Consider the following 24195-nt stretch of genomic DNA (forward strand, 5'->3'; position numbering starts at 1 on the left):
GGAATAAGGATGTATTAATCATAGTATTCTCTAGAATTCCACACTGGGAGTATTGCAATCAATTCTGGGTAACACCTTTTAAGAAAAACATTCATAAACTAAAAAGTGTCCAGAGGAGGTTAACTAGGATGATAAAGGATCTTGAAAGAACTGGGCATGTTTAACCTGGAGAAGGAAAATCAGGAGAGACAAAAGAGTTGTGCTGGAGTTTCTTTTCTTTTTTTAAATTAATTATTTTATTTGTTTTCAGTTTTCTATAATCACTTTTCATATATCTTAGATTTTTTTCCTCTCCCTCCCCCTCCTTCCTCCTTTACTCCCACTCCCTCCCCGAGATGGCATGCAATCTTATGTAGGTTCTACACATACATTCTTTTAAAATACATTTTCACCTTAGTCATGTTGCATAGAAGAATTAAAATGAATGGGAGAAATCATAAAACAAAACAAAGCATATGTGTTGGAGTTTCTGAAAGGCTGATATGAGGAAGAGGGGTTAGCTTTGTTCTGCCTGGCCCTAGGGAGCCAAGCAAGGAGCAGGAGTTAAGTTGCAAAGGGGGTAGATTTAGGCTTGACTTCAGGAAGCACTGCCTGACCATGTACCATCTATACAGAAGTAGAGTGAACTGCTTGGAATGGTACAGGGTCATCTCCATGTAGGTCTTCAAATAGATTTGATTAGTTTTCTAAAGGCATGGGATGAACTATTATGGCCACTGAGGTCTCCTCTGCTTCCAAAGTTCTTCCAGTCTACACCTGTGGATTTTGGGAGATTTGACCAAAGTGGGTAGAGTGTCAAGGCTTGGTTGAGATGACACGGCCTTACTCTTAACACCCCCCTAATGTACATAAATAGGACTTTTTACATCACTTCACCTTCTCTGGAGGTGGTGTGCTCCCTTCCCAGGCCAGGCCAGGATCCTCTGAGAATATGGTGGGTGAAGTGATCAAAGAGAATGGAAAAAGATTCTCTCTTTACCTGAAAGAAAAAAAAAAGTCAAAGGCAAGCATGACGCCAGAGTTCTGAAGCTAGAAGGGAGCTTCCAATCCCCTCATTTTACATGCCCTAGATCCCCAGTAATAATCACAACACTTATATGGCACCTACTGTATGCCTACAAATGCACAGTGCTAAGGGTTTTACAAAGATTCTCTTATTTGATCCTCACAACAACCAAGTAGAGTTAGTGCTATTATCATCTCTACTTTATAACTGCAGAAACTGAGGCAGAAAATGGTTAAGTGACTTTCCCAGGGTCACACAGCTAGTAAATGAATGAGGTTGGATTTGAACTTGAGTGTTCCTGACCCCATGTTCAATGTTCTATCTACTGTATTACCTAGGTAGAGTCAGCATTTGAACCCAGGTCTTTGGACTCTGGCCTTCTTTCAGTTGTGATACACTACCTCCCACCATCCAGATGCCATCAAGAGAAAAGATACTTCTGCCGTGCTACTCATAGGGTCATAGTGCTGGAAGGAACCTCAGAGGCCAACTATTCCTATCCCACTCATTTTACAGATGAGGAAACCTTTCAGATGAAAACATTAAGGACTCTGTTTCTTGTTTCTCCTTGTATCCCCAGTGCCTATAACAAAGAAATAAATGTTTACTAATTAATTGATGCACTGGTCTCAAATAGGGGAGTGGCAAATGGAATAAGCATTTTTACAAATATTATCTCATTGGAATACTTTCCATTGGGTTCGGACTGGCCGCCCCAGCTGGACAAGGCCCTTCTGGACTTTCAGCTTCCACAACAGAGCTCCAAAGCCCCTTCCCCAAACGTTTTTCTCATTTGTGTTTTGCCATCTCCAGTATAAACTTGACCCCTAGGGAAACGGGACACTTCCCATAAGTCTCCAGGCCCATTTAATGTCCATAGAGAGCAGAGCTCCTGGGTTCAGCTGTGGCCACTGTTCTGGGTCTCCCAGGAGGCCTGGATTTTCAGGCCATCACTGAGCAGAGGCCTTTCTGTAGGCTAGGGATGTGTCTGGAGGCAGGGAGGAGGCTCCCTGAAGCAGCCAGATCTGGGGTATCACATTCCCTTCTGGGCGCCACATTTAAGGAAGGACAGTGATAAGTTGGACAGCGTCCAGAGGAGGAAAACTAGGATAGGGAGGGAAACTAGGGAAACTGTGTCATATGAGGATAAGCAGAAGGAGACAGCCTGGAGAAGGATGGAGTGGGGTGGTGCTGCAGCTCCCTAAGCACTCAGCCTCAGTGTCTGAATCTGTAAAATGGGGGTAACATTAGCACCTGCCCCCCAAAGCTGTGGTGAGGATCGCGTGCACAGCCTGAGAAGTAGCCTGCAAACCTTACAGTGCTAGCTATTAGGGCAATTTTAATTCCAGTATTTGAAGGACTAACACAAGAAGAAGGCATTGAGCCTTGTTTCCCCAGAGCTGAAATCAGAGCTCTGAGGAGAAGTTACAAAAGGACAGATTTAGGATCATAAGCTCATGGAAGGTCAGAGCTGAAAGAGATTTTAGAGACCATTGAGGCCAGGGGGTAGGGCTGAACCTCTTTGATCCCTCTGGCAATCTGGTGAAGCTCACAGACCTCCAAGCTTCCAATCCTGTTTCATGATGGAAGGAAATGCCAGATGCTTAGTTATTGGTCAGTGAAAATAAAGATGTATTTTTTTTCCTTGTCTGAGCTCCTCAGCCCCTCAAAATGTTACCCCAGGCCCCTGAGAGGTCTGGTCCAAACCTCTCATCGTACAGGTAACTGTACAGGAAACTGGGTCCCGGAGAGACCCAATGGGAAGTAACATGTCCAAGGTCACACAAGTAGTGAGTTGCACAGCTAAGACTCCACCCCAGATCCTCTGAGTCCAAACACAGACCATTTTTCCTCTATGACTCTCCAACGCCCTACCTCACATCAGAAAGTACCTCCTCACAATTTGGTCTTGTTGTTGAGCTGTATCTGACTTTCCATGACCCCATTTGGGGTTTTCTTGGCAAAGGTACTAAAATGTTTTGCCATTTCCTCTTTCTACCCATTTCACAGATGAGGAAACTGAGGGAAACAGGGTTAAGTGACTTACCCGAGGTCAAACAGCTAGTAAGTGTTTGAGGCTGGATTAGAGCTGTCCAGAAGTGGAATGAGCTGCCTTAGAAGGTTCTGGGTTCCTCCTCATTATGCCTTCAAGCAGAGGCTCAACAATGACTTGACCGCCAAGGAGGTCCTTTCCAACTTTGAGGTTCTGAGAGAGGCTTTGAAGGATGTACCACTGAGCAAAGATCTCTAGACTATTGGAACTTCAGTGATTGTCTAATCCAGTCCCCCCCATTTTTTTTAACAGATGAGGAAACTGAAGTTGAGATCAAACTCTCAAAGCCTCAAGTGGTAGAGGCCAGTTGCCAACCAAGGTCTCTTGACTCCAAATGCAAAGCTTTTCCCATAATATTCATTCAAACCTGCTCAGACATTAGGAAATTACAAAAGTCTCTTTCTCTTCACCCTCTGCCCCTAGACTGTAAGGCCTGACTGGCCCCTGGGGAAGTTCCCTCCTGTGTCTGGAGCCACATTTTTATTCCACCAATGTCCTTTGGGAGTCAGGGTGCAAACCCTGGGTGTGAATCCCAGATCCCACATTCAGCTCCCTGGGACTTTGGGTGAGCTGTCCTTGATCTCAGATTTCTCATCTGAAAAATGCACTTGGAGTAAGAGACCTTACTTGTTCTTAGAGCACTAGAAAAATGGAAATGTTATTGTTTATTAATATTATTACTCTTAAAGCTGCTCTTTCTTGTCTAAGCCCGCCCTGGGTCCAGGAAAGAATAGATTCCCCCTAATGATTCATCCCCTGGGCTTTTAGGACAGTTGTGGCGGCAGGTTCTGGCTGGCACCGCGGGGTCCCATGCCCAGCCCCCTCTCTGGAGGATGGCCAAGGAATGGGGTGGGGGAGAGGAGAAGGCCCTTCCCTTGGGATCCAGAGGTCCACAGTTTTGTCAGCATGGAGGGGTGTCGGAGAGGAGCTCAGCTGCACCCCCTGGAAGTCTTAGATACATCCCAAGGGCCGCCGTCCCCCTGCCCCATCCATCTCCCCAAGGAGGTGGGGGTAGGGTGATCCCAGGTTCGGAGGGGGAGGTGGGGAAGGTGGGGGAGAGCCAGGATCCTCCTTCCCCATCCCTAATGAGAAACAGCAAACTCCCCGAAAGTCGCCTCCCCGGGGCCCCTGTTGTCACGGGCTGCACAAAAGGGCCGTGATAAATGAAAGGAACTACGGAGAGAAAAGCCAGCCTCTTCTTGGGTCTCTTTCTCAGCCCCTGTTTGCCCGACGTCTCCCCTGTTCCCATTGATCAGGCATGTGGAAAGATTCCCCCTGCTTCACTCCCTTTGTGTGGGCCCTGTTGCCAAGAGGCACTTGGCTTGAATGACTTCCCTAAGGCAGGCCTCTGCGAGACCAGGGCCCTCCAAGCTGCAGAGCCCACAGAGCCCCCTCCCCCCTCCCAGCCAGCTTTGGGGGGCTCTTACCCCGAGTGTGAGAAAACAGAGGGCAGGCGGCCCATGGGGAAGGCCAGGCAGAGCAGCAGGGCAGTGGGGTGAGGGCAGCCTTTTCATGGCTGAGGGCATGGGGTGGGGGCGGGGGAACCTGCTCAGTTCCAACTGTCTCCTGACTCCCAACTTGGCTGGAACCAGGCAAGGGAGGGTGAGAGGCACGTCCCCACTCGATTGTCTGATCTGGAGGAGGGAGGAGGAGGAGGGGTCGAGCAAAGCAGCCCAGGGCCTGCGGATGGAAAGGGGCTAAGGGAGGGGGGGGTTGGGGGAGAGCAGACACATAATAAAATCTTAGATTTAGAGCAGTAAGAGATTTTTAATAACATCAAGTCCAACTCCCTCGTTTTTACAGATAAGGAAACTGAGGCTCAGGAAGAGTTAAGTGATTTGTTAAAAATATATGACCTTCCATATCTATTCCCAATTCCAACCCAACCTCTGCTCTATCACAAAGAGGGAGTCAGGACCTTTGGTCTAAATGAATCCAACCCCCTTGTTTTATAAACTGAGGCGAAGGGACATTGAAATAATTTATCCAAGATCACACAGGTAGCTGGAGACTCAGGATATAGCCCAGGTCCTCGTACTGTTAATCCAATAATGTTTTCCACTACAGCTTTTGGTGAAAAACAGTAATAATCTATATTGATCATTATTTAGGCAGCAGTAGAATCATAATTGGAGAACCAACTTTGAGGTCATGAAGCACAGGGTTTGAATCTTTTTTTTTTCTCTAGTTACTAATTCATCTCTGAATTCCTTTAGAACTGGAAGGTTGCTTTGGCAGCCAAAGACCTAGATTCTGGTCCTGAGCGTGTGACCTTGGGCAAGTCACTGCTTTAGGCCAGTGTCATCAAACTCAAATAGAAATAGATCTCGGTTTTGAAAAACCAGATATTTACGTTATCTATGTTCATTCGCAGTTTTATCTATTTTACTGAATATTTCCCAGTTAGATTTAAAATGCAATTAATTTGCCCCCCCCCCCCCCCCCCACTATTCCCCCCTACATTGCTTGATATCTGTTTTAGGCAATTCTCTTAAGGTCATGCGTTGCTCACTTGCAGTAGAAAAGGGAATTTCCCAAGTTCAGTGTGTATCCTAACCATAACTGCTATTTGTAGCATGCTTTAAAGTTTGCAAAGATTTTACATACATTTTCTCATTTGTGTCTTACAACCTTACTAGAAACACAAGGTACTTTCAATGAGTCCGTAAGAAATACCCTACTATATCCCAGACACTGTGCTAAGGTCCAGGCGATCCAAAGACAATAACGAAACTGTCCCTGCCTGCACGGTCCCTTCCGTGTTATTCTGATTCACACTAGGTATGGGACCTTGGATAAGTCACTGCCCTCCTTGGGACTGGGCCTCAGTTTCCTCATCTGTAGAAACAAATCTTTTCTGGTCACTTCCAGATCTTGAATCCCGAGATCTTGTACAGGAGCAGCAGGTTTCCTGCGGGTGGGAAGGGCGGGTTCCCTAAGGCCAGGAACCCTTTGGGACGACAGGGAAGGCTGGGAGTCAGCCAGGAAACAGGAAGCAGCAAGTGGAGGAGGAGAAGCCGGGGAAGGAGGCTTGGGAGTGGCCTGCTGGCGAGCCTGGGCCAGCTACCTGCCGGGGCGAAGGGCACTGGAGTGCTGAGCTCAGGTGATTAGCATAACAATCCCCCCAGATCCGGCTTCATCCCAGGGCTAAAGCTGGGCTCGGACAATCCCATTTTCAGCCTCGGCTCTTTCTTTGCAGCCTAATTACAGCCCAGGAAGGGAGGTGGGGAAATGACCTTCTTAAAGAGATAGTGCCCTTTCCCACACCCGGGGCCCAGCCAGGAGCTGAGAAGTAGATGGAAAACTGGGGGATTCTGAGAGATAGAGAGACAAGAAGAGGGGGAGAAAGAAAAGGGAAGGAGGTAGAGAGGGAGGAAAAGAGAGAGGGAGAGAGGAAAAACAGAGACAGAGGAAGGAAGGAAGGAAAGAAGGAAGGAGAGGAAGAGAGGGAGAAACAGAGAGAGAGAGGAAGGGGAGGGGGAGAGAGAGACAGAGACAGAGAGGGAGAGGGAGAGGGTGGATGGGGGGGAGAGAGGGAGACAGAGAGAAAGAGAGGGAGAGGGAGAAACAGAGAGAGAGAGGGAGGGGAGAGAGGGGGAGAGAGAGAGAGATTCTGAGTTTGCTGTCTCCAAGGTGATAGGGCCAGGGTTTACCTGAGCCACTCTTGGAGGGGTAGGGGTGGCGCTTTTAACTTCCAGAGAGCGGCTCTAGTCACTTTGGGTGACCCAGGCCCTTCTTGGACCAGCCCGAATTTTGCCCTGGGGAGAGAAGGTGGGGAATTGTCGATCTCCTCCATTTTCACCCGTTGAAGGCTCCTTCAGCCTGATTGTTTGGGGGGGTCTACAGCCCTTGGGTTCTGCCTTCTACCCCAGCACCTCTCCGTAAGCCCAAGGCAGGTACCTTGTTAGGAATACCCTGACTGCCGATGACCTGGCCTTAAAGGAAATACTGGGGAATAGTAAATAGCTTTCAAGGGATATGGGGAATGTTTTGGTATAGCCTGAACACCAAAAAACTGGAAGGGACCGTAGAGATCTTTTAACTCAACCCTCTCATTTTTACATAGAAGGAAACTGATAACCAGAGAGGGGGGATGACTTATAGGATCCTGGCTCTGCATTACTGATGGAAGAGGCATCACACCATCTAGTCCAATCCCTTCTTACAGAGGGGGAAACTGAGACCCAGAGAAGGAGTGACTCACAGGTCATAAGGGGCACCCTTGGGTCCAAACCTCTCACTTTAAAGAGGTGGAGACTGAGGAGCAGAAAAGTGAACTGATTTGTCCAGTCACACAAAGCCAAGGTGGGCTCCCAGGTCCTCAGATAACAGGACCTCTAGCTTGGGTTGGGAGGCCTCGAGGAGCCCCCTTCCCAGTTCTTTCCCCCATCCTGCTGCCCATCCCCCTCTCAGGAAAAATTGATCCTTTTATTTCCCTTCATTCCCCCCCTTGTCTAGCCCTGGGGACCCTCTGATCTCCTTTCCCTCTTCATTCCCCAGCTGCCCTGCCCCCCACTGCTCTTATCTCTCCCATTTCCCTCCCCCCCTCATTTTAGGAAAGACAATGGAAGGCGACTGAGCCCCACATCCTGGGTGAATTGTCTCTTTAAGGAATCCCTAAATCTCGACACCCCTCTCCTCCCCCACCTGAGAACCAATTAGGACTCCTGAATTCAAGTCTAGGCTTTTGTGTGTCACATGTGTCGGGGGAACAAAGGCTCCCCTTCAGAAATAAAAGGTTCTATTCACCCGCCAGTTTGTTCTCTTTCTAATCGCTTCCACTCCAGCTTCTCATTCCTTGTTCCTGCAGGAGTTCCCAGGGCTGTCCCAGCCCCGGGCCCCACCTTGCTGCCTGGTTGTGAGCCCACCCCCACCCCCAGGACACCCTGGGAGGTGATCATCGGGGCAGGTGGTTCCAGATCCAGGGATCTGCCTGCAGACACGAGGAGACTCTTGGGGGATCCGGTGGCAAGGTCCCCTTGCAGCTCCCTGGGGTGGGAATGGAGCTGGGAGGGAGGGAGGAGGCTTGCTTAAGTCCCTGCTCCCCAAATAGACAGTGAGGGGAAGAAGAGAGGAGTAAGGTGGGGTGAAAGCCTTGGTTTGTTTGCTTTCTGGAGGAGCTGAGTGAATTCAGGTCTTTGAATCTGGGTGTTTAGAGGGGGACTGGGGAGGGTTGATTGACTGCTGGGGTGGAAAGACTACAAGATTTGGAGTCCAAGAATGTGGGTTTAAATTCAGTCCCCCTTATTTACTACCAGTGTGACCTTGGAGAAATTATAAGGTCCTGGATCCGGGGATGGACAGTGAGGTGGTGCAGTAGATAGAGCACTGGGCCTGTTGTCAGAAAGAAATGAATTCTAATATGACCTCAGACACACTTACTAGCTGTATGACCCTAATCAAGTCACTTAATCCCGCTTGCTTCAGTTTCCTCATCTGTAAAATGAGCTGGAGAAGAAAATGGCCAACTACTCCAGTATCTTTTGCCAAGAAAACCTCAAATCCGGTCTTCAAGAGTTGCACGTCTTTGCTAAACAGCAACAAAGATATAGTGATGGAAGGTTCTCAGGGACCAGGGGAAAACAGGTCCGGTGATATTAAAATGATTTGCCCAAAGTCACGTAAGTAGCAAGGGTCAAAAGCTGGATTTGACCCAGGTCTTCTGACTCCAGGACCAGGGCACTTTCAGGGACTGTTTTTAGGTGCTTGGCACATAGTAGGTGCTTAATATTTGCTAGATCTCCTTACAATAACCCTCTACTCTAATTAACCCTCTCCATCTCACTTTCCTCTGCAGTAGTTAACCCTCTCAGCCTTACCTTCCTCATCTGTAAAATGTTAAATAGTAATATTTAATCCTCCCTGCTTCAGAAGGTTGTTGTAAGGATCTGAGGGATGCAGCAGAAGAACTGGGTTTGGATTTAGAAGACTTGAATTCAAACGCGGCCTTGGACACTCTCTATTTTGTGATCTTTAGAATCTCATTTCATCTTCCTGGGCCTCAGTTTCCCATCTATCAAATGAGAGGGTTAGGCCAGTTCAAGGATGGGGAGCCTCTGAGACCCTTCCAACTCTAGGATTCTACAACCCCATCCTTAAGTACTTTGTAAATTGCAAAGTTGATCTAAATGTGAGGAATTGTAGCTTTCTACATTATCACTTTCTCTAATAGCTTTTAATTCAATGGAGTGGGAGGGAGAGCTAATAGGCCCTTAGATAGGGGAGTAAGGAGGGATGAAAGGGAACTCAGTCCTGACAGCTGGGGAAGAACCAAAGAAAACAGCCTCAGCTGCAGGAGCGAGTCCCTGGGCCAAAAGAGTCACCCAGGTGAATCAGGAAGCAGGTGGGGAGCCAGAGACCATGAATAGGGGCTGATGGGCCAAAGGTTCGTTCCCTCCACGGACAGCCAAGCCTGGAAGGCAGCAGATAAGCAGCAGGGCCTGGTCGTGCTTCTCTTATTCATGGCTTGGTCTCAGTCACTACTGAGAGACCAGCCTATTGTGCCCTAGAATCGTTTGGAGATGAAAGAAAAGCCGTGCTATGCTTCTCCTTTATCCAAATCATGGACACCCAGAATCCATCACTGAAGGCATCCTCCATATGGAGCAGGCATCCTTGAACCTAAGTGGAGCCCTAACTAGCAGAATTTTTTTGTCTAATTTCATTCACATTCATTCAACCAACATTTTTTGTAAAGGTCTACTAGAGGCCATGCACTATACTAAGTGATGACAAAACATATTCAAATGGATATGGGGGTGGGGGAATACAGATACAGAAAAGTAAATTCAAATATATACAAAGTAATTCGAGGTAGGAGTGGGCACTAAAAATCAGGAAACTCACAATAGGCTTCCTGTGAGAGAAGGCACTTGAGCTGAGCTTCAAACAAAGCTTGGAATTTTAAAAGGCAGAGAGAGGGAGTGCATTCCAGGCATGAGGGACCACAGGTGCAAAGCCAGGGTGACTGGAAATGAAGTGTGATGTTCCAGGAACAGCAAGTAGGCCAGCTTGGCTGGAATATATGCAACTGAGTGAATAAGAGCGTTGATCCTATAAAGAAAGTCTTACTGTGAAAGGCTTCAAATTAATCAAGCATTTATTAAGTGCCTACTATGTTCAAGGCACTCTGCTAGGCACTGGGGATGCAAAGATGGTAAAACATACCTTGCCCTCAAGGAGCAACATATGCATGTATTTATACATGTATGCATGTATAAATATATATACAATTAATGCAAGACACGTGCACACACATATCTATCTATCTATCTATCCATCCATCCATCCATCCATCCATCCATCCATCCATCCATCTATCTATCTATCTATCTATCTATCTATCTATCTATCTATCTATCTATCTATCTACCTGTTTATCTATTGATCTACCTGTCTGTCTGTCCGTCTACCTACCTGTTTATCTATCTATCTATCTATCTATCTATCTACCTGTTTATCTATCGATCTACCTGTCTGTCTGTCCGTCTACCTACCTGTTTATCTATCTATCTATCTATCTATCTATCTATCTATCTATCTATCTATCCATATATATATAAATGCAAGATAAAGGAGATCCTTGCAGCTGCTTTCATGGAGGAGGTGGAGTTTGAGCGGAGCTTTGAAGGAAACAGGATTCCAAGAGGTGGACATGCCGTGCCACATGTCAGGCATGTTATTAAGGGGATTTCCTTAGAGTATGGGCTGCAATGAATCTGGAAGCACATTGCAGGGAGGGCTCAGCCTGTAGAAAGATGCAGAGGTGGGAAAGACAGACTGCAAAGAACAGCAAGAAGGTGAGTTTGGCTACAGCAAACTGAAGAGTTTGTATTTTTTCCTGAATCTGGATCATTTATTTATTTGAACCTCTGTCAATCTACCGCAACTTGAGGAGATGGAGAAAGTGCTAGAGGAAGGGGCTGGTGTGGGGGAAGAGGGAAATCTTGGGGATGTTTCAATTCAATTCAACAAGCATTTATTAAGTGCCTACTACTGCCAAATGTTGTGCTAAGTGCAGGAGATACAAAAAAAAGTCAAAAGACAGTTCCTGCCCTGAATGAATTTACAATCAGAGTCATAGAATGTTAAAGCTAGAAAGCACTTTAAACGCTGTCCAGTTCAGCTTCTTCATTTTATGGGGAAGGCAACTTGAGCCTGGACATATTAATGACCTAAGGAAAATTACATACCTAGAACTCAGGTCTCCTGCCTCCCAGTTCAGTACTAAAGTCAATCCAACTCTAGGAATGCTTAATAAATACCTACTATGTGCAAAAGACTGTACTAGATCCTGGAGATGCCAAGATGAAAAAATGGCATATTTTAAGCACTGGAGAGGATCCCTATTAAGAGGGGAGATAAGATAAGACATATACACAAATAAATATAATTCTAAGAAAATGGGAGAGGACACTGAGGGAAGGTGGTATTTGATGAAGGATTCTGGAAATGGAAATAGGAAAAAAATAATAGCTTATGTTTGTTTCCCTAGCTACACTGTAAGCTTCTTGAGGGAGGGACCATTTCATTTTGTCCGTATCTCAGTGGACAGAATGAAGCTACTAGGTGGAATGGTGGATGGAGTGCCAAACCTGAAGTCAGGAAGACTAGTTAAAATCCCACCTCAGACCCTTACTAGCTGGGTGACCCTGGGCAAGACACTTAACCTCAGTCTGCCTCAATTTCCTCATCTATAAAACAAGGATGAAAATAGTATCTACATCCTAGGGTTGTTGCTAGAATAAAATGAGATGATAATTGTAAAGCACTTAGGACAGTGCCTGGTACATAGCAAATGTTAGCTGGTATTAGCTATTATCAAAGTCCCTGCTTAATAATCCTGATTAGTTGATTTAGATTTATGGTTAAGAATTCCTTGTTGTTGAGTCATTTTTTAGTCATTTCCAACTCTTTGTGATGCCATTGGGGGTTTTCTTGGCAGAGACTGATTTGCCATTTCCTTCTCCAGCTCATTTTACAGATGAGGAAACTGAGGCAAACAGGCTTAAGTGACTTGTCCAGGGTCACACAACTCGTAAATGTCTGAGAGTGGATTTGAACTCATGAAAATGAGTCTTCCTGATTCCAAGCTCTATCCACTGTGCTACCTAGTTGCCCACTTTATATTTAGGCATAATATTTAATTATATTTAATTTAATAATTTAATTAATTATATAATATTAATAATTATTTATATTTAGGATCAAAGATTTAGAGGTAAAAGACATTTTAGGGTCATCTAGTCTAATCCCTTTCATTTTATTGAGGTTCAGTGAAGCAAAAGAAATTGACTAGGTAGAAAGTGAGATGTATCATCCTCCCTACTCCATACCACCAAATAAGCTTTGCCGATGCTTTTTTCTTTATATAAGACATTTCCAAGGTCCTAATTGAGTGCTTCCGTACTATTTCAAGCAAGCTTCATGAACTATACTCTTCCACTCTCTTCTTCCCAGTTCCTCCTGAACCCTTTCCCAGTTCTCAAACCATAGTCAAATCAACATCACTTCTGAGGGACAAGGGGATAAAAGAATGAAAAGGAATGTCCATCTCCTATCCAATGGTTGTATTCACCATTGACCTCTTGAGCCAAACACCACTTCCAATGCCACCATTCTCCTACCTGTTTTCTCTCCCTCTATTAATTTAAATTCCTTATGCCCAAGGACTATAAAATGATGTATACCCTTTGATCTAGCAGTATCACTAGTAGATCTGTATTCCAAAGAGATTTAAAAAAGAATGAGGGGAGAACCTATTTGTACAAAAATATTTATAACAGCTGTTTTTGTAGTGGCAATGAATTGGAAGTTAAGAGAATGCCCATCAATTGAGGAATGGTTGAACAAGTTGTGGTACATGATTGTGATGGAGTATTACTGTAAGAAATGACAAGCAGGTGATTTCAGAAAAACCTGGAAAGACTTATATGAACTGATACAAAGTGAAGTGAGCAGAACCAGGACAACACTGTACACAGTAAGAACAATATTGTATGATGATCAACTGTGAATGACTTAGCTATTCTCAGCAATTCAATGATGCAAGACAGTTCCAAAGGACTCATGATGAAAAATGCTGTCCACCTCCAAAGAAAAAACTGATGGAGTCTGAATACAGATTGAAGCATACTATTTTTCACTATCTGTATTTTTTTCCATGTTTCCCCACCTTTCAGTCTCTTTTTTCACATGGTGACTAATATGGTAATATGTTTTACATGATTGAACATGTATAAACTATGTCAAATTGCTTACTGTCAAGGGGAGGTCAGGGTGGAAGAGAGAAAATTTAGAACTCATTTTTAAAATGAATATTAAAAATTGTCTTTACATGCAGCTGGAGAAAGAAGAAAATAATATTTAAAAGAATATAAGTTCCTTGAGGTCAGGGACTGTCTTCTCCTTTGTTTTTGAAACCCCTGCTCTTTGCACAGAGTCAGTTCCATGCTTTATCATTCATCCATTCACTCATTCATTTCCCACCCGCCCCACAGATAAATATAAATCTCCCTTCTCTTGGACAAAAAAAAAGAAATAAAAATGTCCCAACATATGGCTCATATCATGACAACATATGTAATACTCTGTATTAGTAGTTCCTATTTTTGTTAAATTTTTCCAATAAAGTTAGGGAGTGCTAGACTTGGAGTCAGGAAGATAGTTGGAACCTCTCTTCCACCACTTACTTGCTATGTGACCCTGGACAGGTCACTTAACCACTGTCAGACTCAGTTTCCTCATCTGTAAAATGAACATAATAATAGCTTCTACCTTAAAGGTTGTTGGGAATATCAAAATAAAATGAGACATTGCAGCATGTCCCAAAAGTCTTAGTGCTAGTTTAAGCTGTGACTATATAAAGTGCTTTGAAATCCTTAAGGAGCTATACACATACTAGTCGGTGTTCATGTTCTTTACTTTCCTCCTAGTGAATTTTGAATTTACATCATGGTACTTGTGTTTGCTGTTCTCTAGGAAATGCTTACTTCAGCCTGCTTCAGTTCATACCAATCTTCCCACATTTCTCTGAATTTCTCATATTTGCCACTTATTAATTATTCAAGGACATTCCATTATAATGACATGCCAGAGTGACCAAATCTTTATTGTGACACGACCCATCAGTAAAAGATATCAGATTCCTCAGGGATCTCGGTGGACTAGGAAAACTCTGAATCAGACCAGAAGAAGTATGATTGCCCTGCAAGAAAGGCATTGGGCTTTCATGGCCCCAAAGCCAGAGGCAGGTACCAGGTTCTATATACCAGTCTCTGGCTTCTATTTGTCCTAAGGAACTAAAAAGGAATTATCAATACTTGAGGCTGGAGTCAACAAGCTAGTGAGGACTGAGGGTCACCATCAGGGCTAAGCAAGGCATAGGGATGCCCATCGATGCCTTTGGCATGCCTGGGCAGAGAAGGAAGGAGAGTCAGGGAAAGAGAAAGTGATAGCTCACTTTTATATGATACCTTTCTTACAATTTGAGTTAGATAAAGAAGTGACTTTATTTCCATTTTACAGATGAGGAAACTGAGACCCAGCAGGGTGAAGTGATTTGGCCACCGTTCTCTAGTTTTACTGAGCATCCGAGCTGGGATTTGAATCCAGGGCTTCTGACTCAAGTTACTGCTTTTTCTGCTGTACTACATTACTACCCTCCAAATATTCACTTCTAATGTACCATTCCCTCTAGCCTCCTCTTGTATCAAAGATTAAAAAAAACAAAACAAAACCAAAAAGTAGTTTAGCAAAACTATTGTGATTGGTCTCCTTGCCTCCGTCTCCTTCTGTCCCCCCAAAAGCTGCCAGAGTGATTTTCCTAAAACAGAAGTGTGACTTCTGGTTGTTGTGGTTGTTGTTGCAGCAGATTCTTTGTGACTGCAGGCTTTTCTTGGCAAAGATATTGGAGTGATTTGCCATTTCCTTCTCCAGCTCATTGTACAGATGAAGAAACTGAGGCAAAAAGGGTTAAGTGACTCGCCCAGGGTCACACGGCTAAAAGTGTTTGAGGTTGGATTTGAACTCAGGTCTTCCTGACTTTACGCCCACCTGCCTCCTGCTCCTACTCACTTAAGTCCAGATCCTATTACCTCTAGGATCAGGTATAAACTCCTCTGTTCTGAATTGAAAGCTCTCGACAACTTTAATCCAACTTGTAGGCAGCTTGGTGGCCGAATGGATAGAGGGCTGTGCCCAGTGTCAGGAAGTCCTGATTTCAAATCTAGTCTCTGATGATTATTGGCTACCCCCACTTGTTTACCCTCAGTTTCCTCAACTATAAAATGGGAATGATAATAGTTGAGTCTTGAAGGAATCCAAAAATTCCAAAAAGTGTAGGTGAGGAGAGAATGCATCCGAGGTTTGGGACAGTTAATACAGAGGCATAGAGACAAGAAGGGAACATCCTGCACGGAGATCAAGAAGGGAAATACTTAACATTGAAATGTAGGCTATAGAGGCAGGAGGTAGGTGAAACCTCAGGGTTGTTTCGATTTACAATTTTCTTATTATTAGCAATTTGGAGCATTCTTTCACATGGTTCTTAATAGTTTGTGATTCATTTTTTGAGACCTATTCATTTCTATCCTTTGACTACTGGGGATGCATTGTTGGTGGAGCTGTGAATTAGTACAATCATTCCAGAAAACAATGTGGAACTATACAAATAAAGCTGTTAAAATGGTCATACCCTTTGACCCAGAAATTCCATGATCATATACCCAAAAGAGGTCATTAACATAAAGAAAGACACTAAATGCATCAACATATGTGTAGCAACCCTTCTGATGGTAGTAAAGAATTTTTTAAATAGTATTTTATTTTCCAATTATGTATAAAGACAGTTTTCAACATTCATTTTTGTAAGATTGTGAGTTCCAAATTTTTCTCCCTCTCCCCATCCCCTAAAATGACAAGCAATCTGACATAGGTTATACATTTGTAATCGTGTAAAATATAATTCTACATTAGTCATGTTATGAAAGACAAAAGAAAGAAAAGCACAAATAAAACCAAAGAAAGTGAAAATAGTATGCTTCAATTTGCATTCATATTCTATCAGTTCTTTTTCTGGAGGTGGATAGCATTTTTCCATCATGAGTCTTGGAATTATCTTCGATCCTTGCATTTCTGAGAAGAGCTAAGTCAATCAAAAGTTGCTGTTATGGTGTACAATGTTCTCCTGGTTCTGATCACTTCATTCAGCATCGGTTCATGTAAATCTTTCCAGGTTTTTCTGAAATCCACCTGTTTGTCATTTCTAATAGCATAATAGTATTCTATTACATTTATATACCGCAACTGTGGTATACACATATGTATATGTATATATCCTCAAACTGAGACATCCCCTCAGTTTCCAATTCTTGGCTACCACAAAAAGAGCTGATATAAATGTTTTTGTACGTATAGGTCCTTTTCCCTTTTTTTATGATCTCTTTGGGATACAGACCTAGCAGTGGTATTGGGTAGCAAAGAATTTGAAACAAAGTAGATACTCATTGATCTGAAAATGGACACATGAATATAATGGGATGTTACTGAACCATACTGAAGAAATGATGACTATGACGAAAATAGAGAAACATGGGAAAAACTTACATGAACTGACACAAAGTAAAATAAGCAGAATCAGGAAAAAAGATATACAAAATGACTATAACAAAATGACTATAAAGATATGACAAAATGAAAAAAACAATCACAAAATAATTGAAAACTAACATTTTGAACAAGGATGGCTCCAAATTAGAAATATGAGACAATGCTTCCCTCTAATCTTTTGCAGAAGTATGGGGGAGGGATAATATTGTGAAGATTTGCATATATCAGATAGTTTTTTCCATATATTGATCAATTTTACCTGATTTGTCTCTCTTCCAAATCTTTGTTATAAGAAATAACTCCAGGAAAAGAGAAGAGAAATGGGAAATTTAGGTGATGTTAAAGGAAAAAAAATCAATAAAAATTTCTTTAAAACAAATGATTAGCCCCAGAGTATAGAATATGAGAAGACACCTCCCTCCAATTCCTTTGCTGATGTTGGGACCAGGGGACAGTCTATGGCTATGAATCATTGCATATAATATCAGAGTTCTTTTCAATGTATTTATTGATTTTGCCAAGTTTTTTTCTTCATCTTTTTTTAATTTAAATTCTTTATTATAAGGGATGAGGAGAGGAGGAGGGCTATAGGGGAATATCTAGGTGAAGTACAAACAAAAACTATCCATAAAATTTTACTTAAAAACCCCAGAATCCAATACACTGGGTCAATAGGAGCCATGTGCGGCTGTCCTGGAGGTGTATTTATTCTCTGAGTTACAGGATCCAGACTTCAGCTACCAGAAGCATCCTGAAACACAGTGCCTTAGAAGCCAGGGGATCTTCCTTGTATAATGGGAGCCAGAAGATTTGAGTCCTAGTCTGGACTCTATGTAAGTGATTCAGTATAAGCCACCCCTCTGTTTCCATATCTGTTAAATGACGGGGTTAGACTGGATGGTATCCATGGTTCTATCTAATTCTAATACTCAAATGTACTTTATTACTCTGATATAGTCTAATATTTTAATTCTCAGCTCTGACATTCCCTGTTCTAAGGTTCCTCCCAGCTCTGACATTCTATGAATCTAAATGGTGAGCTAATTCAATCATTCTACAGTTCTAAGACTCTCTATCATTTGTCTTTGCTCTTCAAGTTACTGTTCCAGATTTTGGCTGGCTCAATCCCTTCCTATTATTTTTCTCAGACAACCCATCATTAGTCTTCCCCATTCTTCCTTGCAACCAATGGCATGCATTAATTGAACTGAAGGATAGGGGAACTATCTGTACTTGTGGAGAAGTATATATAACTCAATGATCTGCACAGGGATGAAGCTGGCAACCTTGACCTTGCCAGCACCTCATCCTAACTTAAGCCTCCCTGACATCAGTAGATGACTCCCCTACTGTAACAACTTTTGAAAGGCAGAAAGTTACTCTGAGAGGCCTCTCCCTGAGTTGACCTGAAGCTTAGCCTTCCAAGCCCACACCTCCCACCAATGAAGAATTCCCTCCTCCTCCCTCCTTCTGGATCCTGATGTTTTCTTTGCAGATCCTGAAGCTCTGACCCTAGACTAGGCCATGCAGAGCCACCCCAGGAGGGAGAAGAAAGCCAGAGGACAGAGAAGCAGCATCCAACCAGAGGCTCCTTGCTCCCCATCCCCCCTCCACAGGCTCCCCAGGGGCCAGCAGGAAGTCTACAGCATCCACTGCTGGTACAAACACCTTTTCTCCAGGACCTGCACAAGTGTAACCGGAAGCCACCACCAACTGACTGGCATTACCCATGGGCTGCCTGCAGACCTGTGGTTTGCATTCTCCAGGTCTGCATTTTCAGTTTCCCAAAATAAACACTGAAAAAAAAGAAAAAGAAAAGAAAGAGAAAAAGAGACATGCTTTTAGCTCCTCTTGTTTTTAGTCCGACATTTGTGGGTCCATTAATTGACCAAATCTAGGAAAATGGTTAGTTACCCATGGAGAAAACTTCAGATATTTCCAATATCCCCTACGTACTGACTTTTTGCTACCTTATAAAGCTAACATGGTATTGCTAGGCTTTGAGAAAGTCAGGGAGCCAGCAGGTTGGGGGAGGAGGAGGATGGACTGCTAAGTTGTGTTCCTATGTCAGTCTATTTAATTCCATAGTGTCCATCACTCCCGATGCAGGGCAGAAGTCAGAAGCCACAATTAAATGAGACCTGAGTCTAGGAACTGCTTTGGAGAAGCCAAGGAGACAGTAAAAAAATAAATCAAGACTTTAAAAGAAAGGGAGGAGGATGGCTAGACTGTAGCTGTTGAGAAGAGACGATGTTTGCTATAAACCAAGCTATCTTACAGTACATTCTCTGTAACCCAGTAAGAGCTGGCTTAGTCAATATTCTGGTTAATAGTTACCATTTCTGTTTACTTCAAGAATAATTACTCAGTAAGCATTTATGAAGCCTTTACTACTTTCCAGGTAATGGGTTAAGCACTGTTTCCCTGGTCTCAAAGAGCTTTCATTTAAAGAGGGGTTTAGTGGGGAAAGAGAATGTGAATACGCATAGGTACGTATACACATATATACATGTACATATACACAGATAACTATACCTCCGTGCTTTGTTAGAGAGTCTATGAGAGCTGCTATGGCCCAAAATATCCATTTTCCAGAACCCAAAATCGTTTCAAGGCCGTATCTAGCTTCGTTAGACTGTTCTAAGGAGCACAGATCTTCACATCTTATGCTCAGGGTCTTTCCAATCCAGAACTTCCACAATCCTCAAGAACTCAGGTTCACCTTCATGTTGCAGTGAAGCATCAGAGTAATTTCTAAAATATTTTCCATGAATTATCAATTTCCAAAGAATTAAAATGCGATATGATAAACACCAAAACTTTACTAGTCATAGTCTTTTCCTTTCTCCCTCCTTTTTCTTCTTTCCTTTTTCTCCCTCCCTCTTTCCTAGCTTTTTTCTTCTCTCCTCTTCCTTCCTTCCTTTCTTTTTCCCTTCTCCCCCTTGTTTATTCCTTTCTATCTTCCTTTGTTTCTTTCCTCATTTTTCTCCCTCCTTCCTTTTTCTTCTTTCCTTCCCTTCCTTCCTTCCACCCTCTTTATCTCTCCTTCCTCCCTTTCTTTTTTCTTCCTTCTTTCCTTCTTTTCTTTCTTCCTCTTTACTTTTTCTCCTTCCTTCCTCACTTCTTTCCTTCCTTCCTTTCCTCCCTCCTTCCTTCATTTTCCAAGTCAGAAAGATCTTGCAGTCTCAAATCCACACTTATCAATATCAATCTTCATTGTCCCAAAGTTGAATGGAAGGAACAGTAATTGGAATGCTGATGACAGGTAGTTTAAATGTAGTTATATCTTGACACCATGAATCAATATTCATAGAATGTTAAGTTTGGAAGGGCCCTTAGAAATTATTCATTAATTTCATTCACAAATTTTTATTAGATGACTTCTAATGCTAGGCACTATATTGGTGCTGGGGATACAAAGGCAAAGGATAAAATTGTGCTGACCCCAAGAAGTTTACATTCTGATAGGTTTTCTGGCTCTCACCAAGTCTGGGTTATTATATTCAGTTCTGTAGCACAGCTTAAGAAGGAAATTGAGAATTGTCTAGAGAAAGGCAACCAGAATGGTGAAGGACTTTGAGTTCATGCTGTATCAAAATTGAAAAAACTGGGCATGTTTACCCTAAGGAAGAGAAGACACAGTGAAGGGACAAGCTTTCTCCTATGATGTTCATTTTCCTCACCTCCACCTTTTCTCACCGCCACCTTTCAGAACCAATACCTCAATTCAAAGTTTAGCTCAAATGACAACCACCACAAGAGACCTTTCATGATCTCTGCCATTGTTAGCACTCTCCCTCCCTGACTTGACCTCAATTATTTTGTGTATATTTTTGTATCTATCTCTGTGCATGCTTTTTTCATCCCAGTAGAATATAATATACTCTGTGAACTGGTCCATTCATTGCAACTGGAACAATGCCCCCAAAGTCACGAAGCTACGTACATACCTGTTGACCCAGCAATATCACCACAAGATTTATCCTCCAAAGAGATCAAGGAACCCAGATGTACACAATTATTTATAGCAGCTTTTTTTGTAGTATCAAAGAACAGGAAACTAAAGGGGTGCCCATCCATTGGGGTATGACTAGAAAAATTTGGGTTTATGATTATAATGGAATATTACCATGCTGCTAAGAATGAAGAAACGTATGGTTTCAGAGAAACTTGGGAAGACTTTTATATAAACTGATACAGAGTAAAGTGAATAAGCACAACCAGGAAAACAGTGTATATAATAATATTACAAAGAAAACCACTAATACTCAACAACTCTAATTAATACGGTGGCCAACTACAAGTCTATAAGGCTGATGATGAAACATACTATCTACCTCTTGACTGATGATGATGGACTTGGGATGCCAAGTAAGACGCAAGCAATGTGGGGATTCGTTTTACTTCGCTAGGTATATTTGTTACAAGGGCTTTTTTTCTTTTTCTTCCTAGTAGGAAAATAGTGTTGAGAAAGACAGAAAAGAAAAGGAAGGGAGGAACAGGGAGAGAAGGAGAGAGGGAAGAAGGAAGGAAGGAAGGAAGGAAGGAAGGAAGGAAGGAAGGAAGGAAGGAAGGAAGGAAGGAAGGAAGGAAAAGAAGACAGGTCATTGAGACTTTTTTTAAAAATGTTATGATCCAAAGACCAGTTTGCCAGAAGGTCGAACTAAAGCAATGACTTGATGTCAGGTAACTTTTCTTAATAGTCAGAGATGTTCAACATTGGAATGCATTGCATATAGACCCTCCCCCCACCAACTGCTTGTCAAGGAGGGAGTAGGGAGGAGAGACTTTGCACGTCTTGAAGAATCCCAGAATTCTGTAACATTTTGAGATTCTGGAATCTAATAATGAGACCCAGTAAAGGAAAATGACTTGCCCAGTGTCACAGTAAACTTTTTCATGTGATGTAGTGGAAAGAGCTCTGAACCATCAGAAGACCTGGATTCATATCCTACTGCTATCCCTCACTACAAATCATTTCATAGGATCGTAAATCTAGAGCTAGAAAGGACTTCAATCTTCTTATTTCATTGATGAGGCATCTAAGACTCAAGGAAATGAAATGAATTGCCTAAAGTCATACATTCCCTGATAGAAGTGGGCACTCTCTTGCCCTCAAGTTCCTCATCTGTAAAATGAAAAGGTTGGACTAGATGAGCCCATTTTATAGATAGGGAAACAGAGGTCCAGGAAGAGAGAAGTCAGGTATGACCATTATTGCTATAGCTTGTCTTTCCATCCCAGTTATTCTTAAAAAACTTTCCTCACTGAGAGATATTATCAATCCATTTTACAGGTGAGTAAACTGAGGCATAACAATATGCTCAGTCTCAGACAGCAGACGGCCTCTGACTCAGGTGGAATCACTGGTTATTTAGTCAATGTGCTTCTGTCCTTTGGTTTTCGCCTGTCTCTCTGCCAGGATAGATCCCACCAATGTCCTATGTCCGTATTTGTTCAAGGTTTGGGCGAAATAACCATTTTCTACCCTCCCCCACTTTTTCTGCCTATTTCTAAATCTCATGCTACAGACCAAGGTAGGCTGGGAAGTGGAAGGGGTGGGTGTGGGTGAGTCAGGGATGAAAGAGTCAGAAAGGGCAAGCTATTTTTCAATCACCCAGGGTGACAGGATAACCTGCTGAGAGCTCCCAGAAGGTATGCAAGTACAATTCAATCCCCAAAAGCCTTTTATTAAGTGCCTACCATATGCTAGGCGATGGAGATACAAAGCCATAACAACAGCAAAAAAAAACCCCAATCCTCCTCCTTCAAGGAGGTTACCTTTTCTTGAGATGGGGAGAATGTTTCAACAGGCAAACAGACCCTAGTTATCTGTGTGTATAAAAATAAAAGATAGACCTGGTGGGGTAGTATGGTTCAGTGGTTCAGTGGAAAGACCACAAAACTGAAAACACTTGCAAGGAATCCTGGCTTACTAGATGTATGACCTTAGGCAAGTTACTTCCCTTCCCTTGGTCAATCAATCAACCAATGTTTATTAAGTACTTACTATATGTGAGGCAAATAGAAGGCTCAGTGGATAGAGTGCCTGGTTTGGGGTCAGGAAGATCTGAGTTCAAATCCAACCTTAGATACTTACTAGCTGTGTGACCCTGGGCAAGTCACTTTTCCTATGTTTGCCTTAATCCACTGGAGAAGGAAATGGCAAACTACTCCAGTATCTTTGCCAAGAAAATCCGATGAGGAGCATTGGTGTGGTTTTGTTCACAAGCTCACGAAGAGTCAGACATGACTGAACAACAAGATATGTGAGGGATTGTGTTCAGTGCTGGTGGGGAAAAACCAAAATGAAACAGTTCTTGCCTTCAGGCAGATTAAATTCGAATGGGGGAGATATCATGTGCACATATGAGTATATATGGGTTATATACAGAAGGAATACAAGGTAGTTTTAGGAGATAGCAGCCCCCCTGACCCTTGGCAGCTGGGGGGGGGGTGGAGAGGGAACAGTAAAGGCTCTAAAGAAAGCCAGAGGACAAAGTGTCATCAGGTATGGGAGAACAGCTAGTATGATGAAGGAAGGCAGGAGATGGAATAAACTTGGGTATTCCCAGCAGAGTAGCTGAAAAGATAGTGAGAAAAGGCATTAAGTGGAAACCTGGCAAGGCAGGAAAGGCCAGCAGCTGCCTGATCTACAAGAGCTGATTTCCAAGCTTCTTTTCAGAAATAGCCGTCTCATGAGTGTGTGCCTGGCAGGCTATGGTTGGAATCTAGACGATCTGAGTTCAAATCCTTCCTGTGACATTCACTAGCCAAGTAAGCCTGCAGAAAAATCACTTGATCTTTCTGAAAGCTTGGGCATTATAATGTCTGCAGGATGTACCTACCGGACAGGTTCTTTGTGAGCCATAGAGGAGATAGTCCTTGTAAACTGCTTTGAAACCTTTAAAGCTGGGGGGGTGGGGGTGGGGAGTTGTGGTCAGAGCAAAGGTTTGGCTACAGGAGGGAATGGTAACCATTGGTAGCAATCCAATTTGACTGGAATGTCGAGTGTGCCAAGGGGAATAATGGGAGATGAGGCTGGAGATTCCCAGGTTCAGTTCCATCCAAGAAGCATTGGTTAAGCAACATCTTTGTGCCAAGCATTATGTTAGATGCTCGATACAAATACAATTATGCATCTACTGTGTTCCAGGCCCTAGGAATATACAAAGGACTACAACTTCTGTCTTCAAGGAGTTTATAGTCTACTGGGGAAAATCAACCTGTAATTAGAGTTCAAAATATACGCAAAGTAGCTGGGTGTGGGGGAGGCCTTCCATTGAGGTGACTGGCTTTTGAACTGAGATCTTAAACAGAGCTAGGGATGGAGAGGAGAAGGGGAGCATTCCAGGTTGACAGCAAGAAAAGGGTTAACAAAGCAGCCTAGTACCAAGGGACTGTCACTGAGTCCCAGCTGGTGAGTATTTTTCAGGATGGTTGATAATGAGAAGACTAGGAGGGGAAGAGCAAGGAAGGCATCTTGGGCATGAAATGGGTCAGCTTCTTATTCCACTAGGCAAAGAGA

The 24195-nt window shown here is 43.1% G+C and overlaps 1 long non-coding RNA gene across 3 annotated transcripts; it reads right to left on the minus strand.

Moving 5' to 3' along the window:
* Positions 1–208: 208 nt before the first annotated feature.
* Positions 209–5432, minus strand: LOC140499180 (uncharacterized). 3 transcript variants are annotated; one of them, XR_011965298.1, is made up of 4 exons: positions 4487–5432; positions 3054–3700; positions 877–979; positions 209–756 (listed from the first exon to the last, which is right to left on the minus strand). It is a non-coding gene; the product is annotated as an uncharacterized lncRNA (long non-coding RNA). The 3 variants fall into 3 exon arrangements; XR_011965299.1 differs by having other exon boundaries at positions 3054–3222; positions 4487–5430; XR_011965297.1 differs by having other exon boundaries at positions 3054–5430.
* Between the last annotated feature and the right edge of the window lie 18763 nt (positions 5433–24195).

The sequence above is a fragment of the Notamacropus eugenii genome, chromosome 4 (assembly GCF_028372415.1).
Source record: "Notamacropus eugenii isolate mMacEug1 chromosome 4, mMacEug1.pri_v2, whole genome shotgun sequence".
Lineage (NCBI taxonomy): Eukaryota > Metazoa > Chordata > Mammalia > Diprotodontia > Macropodidae > Notamacropus > Notamacropus eugenii.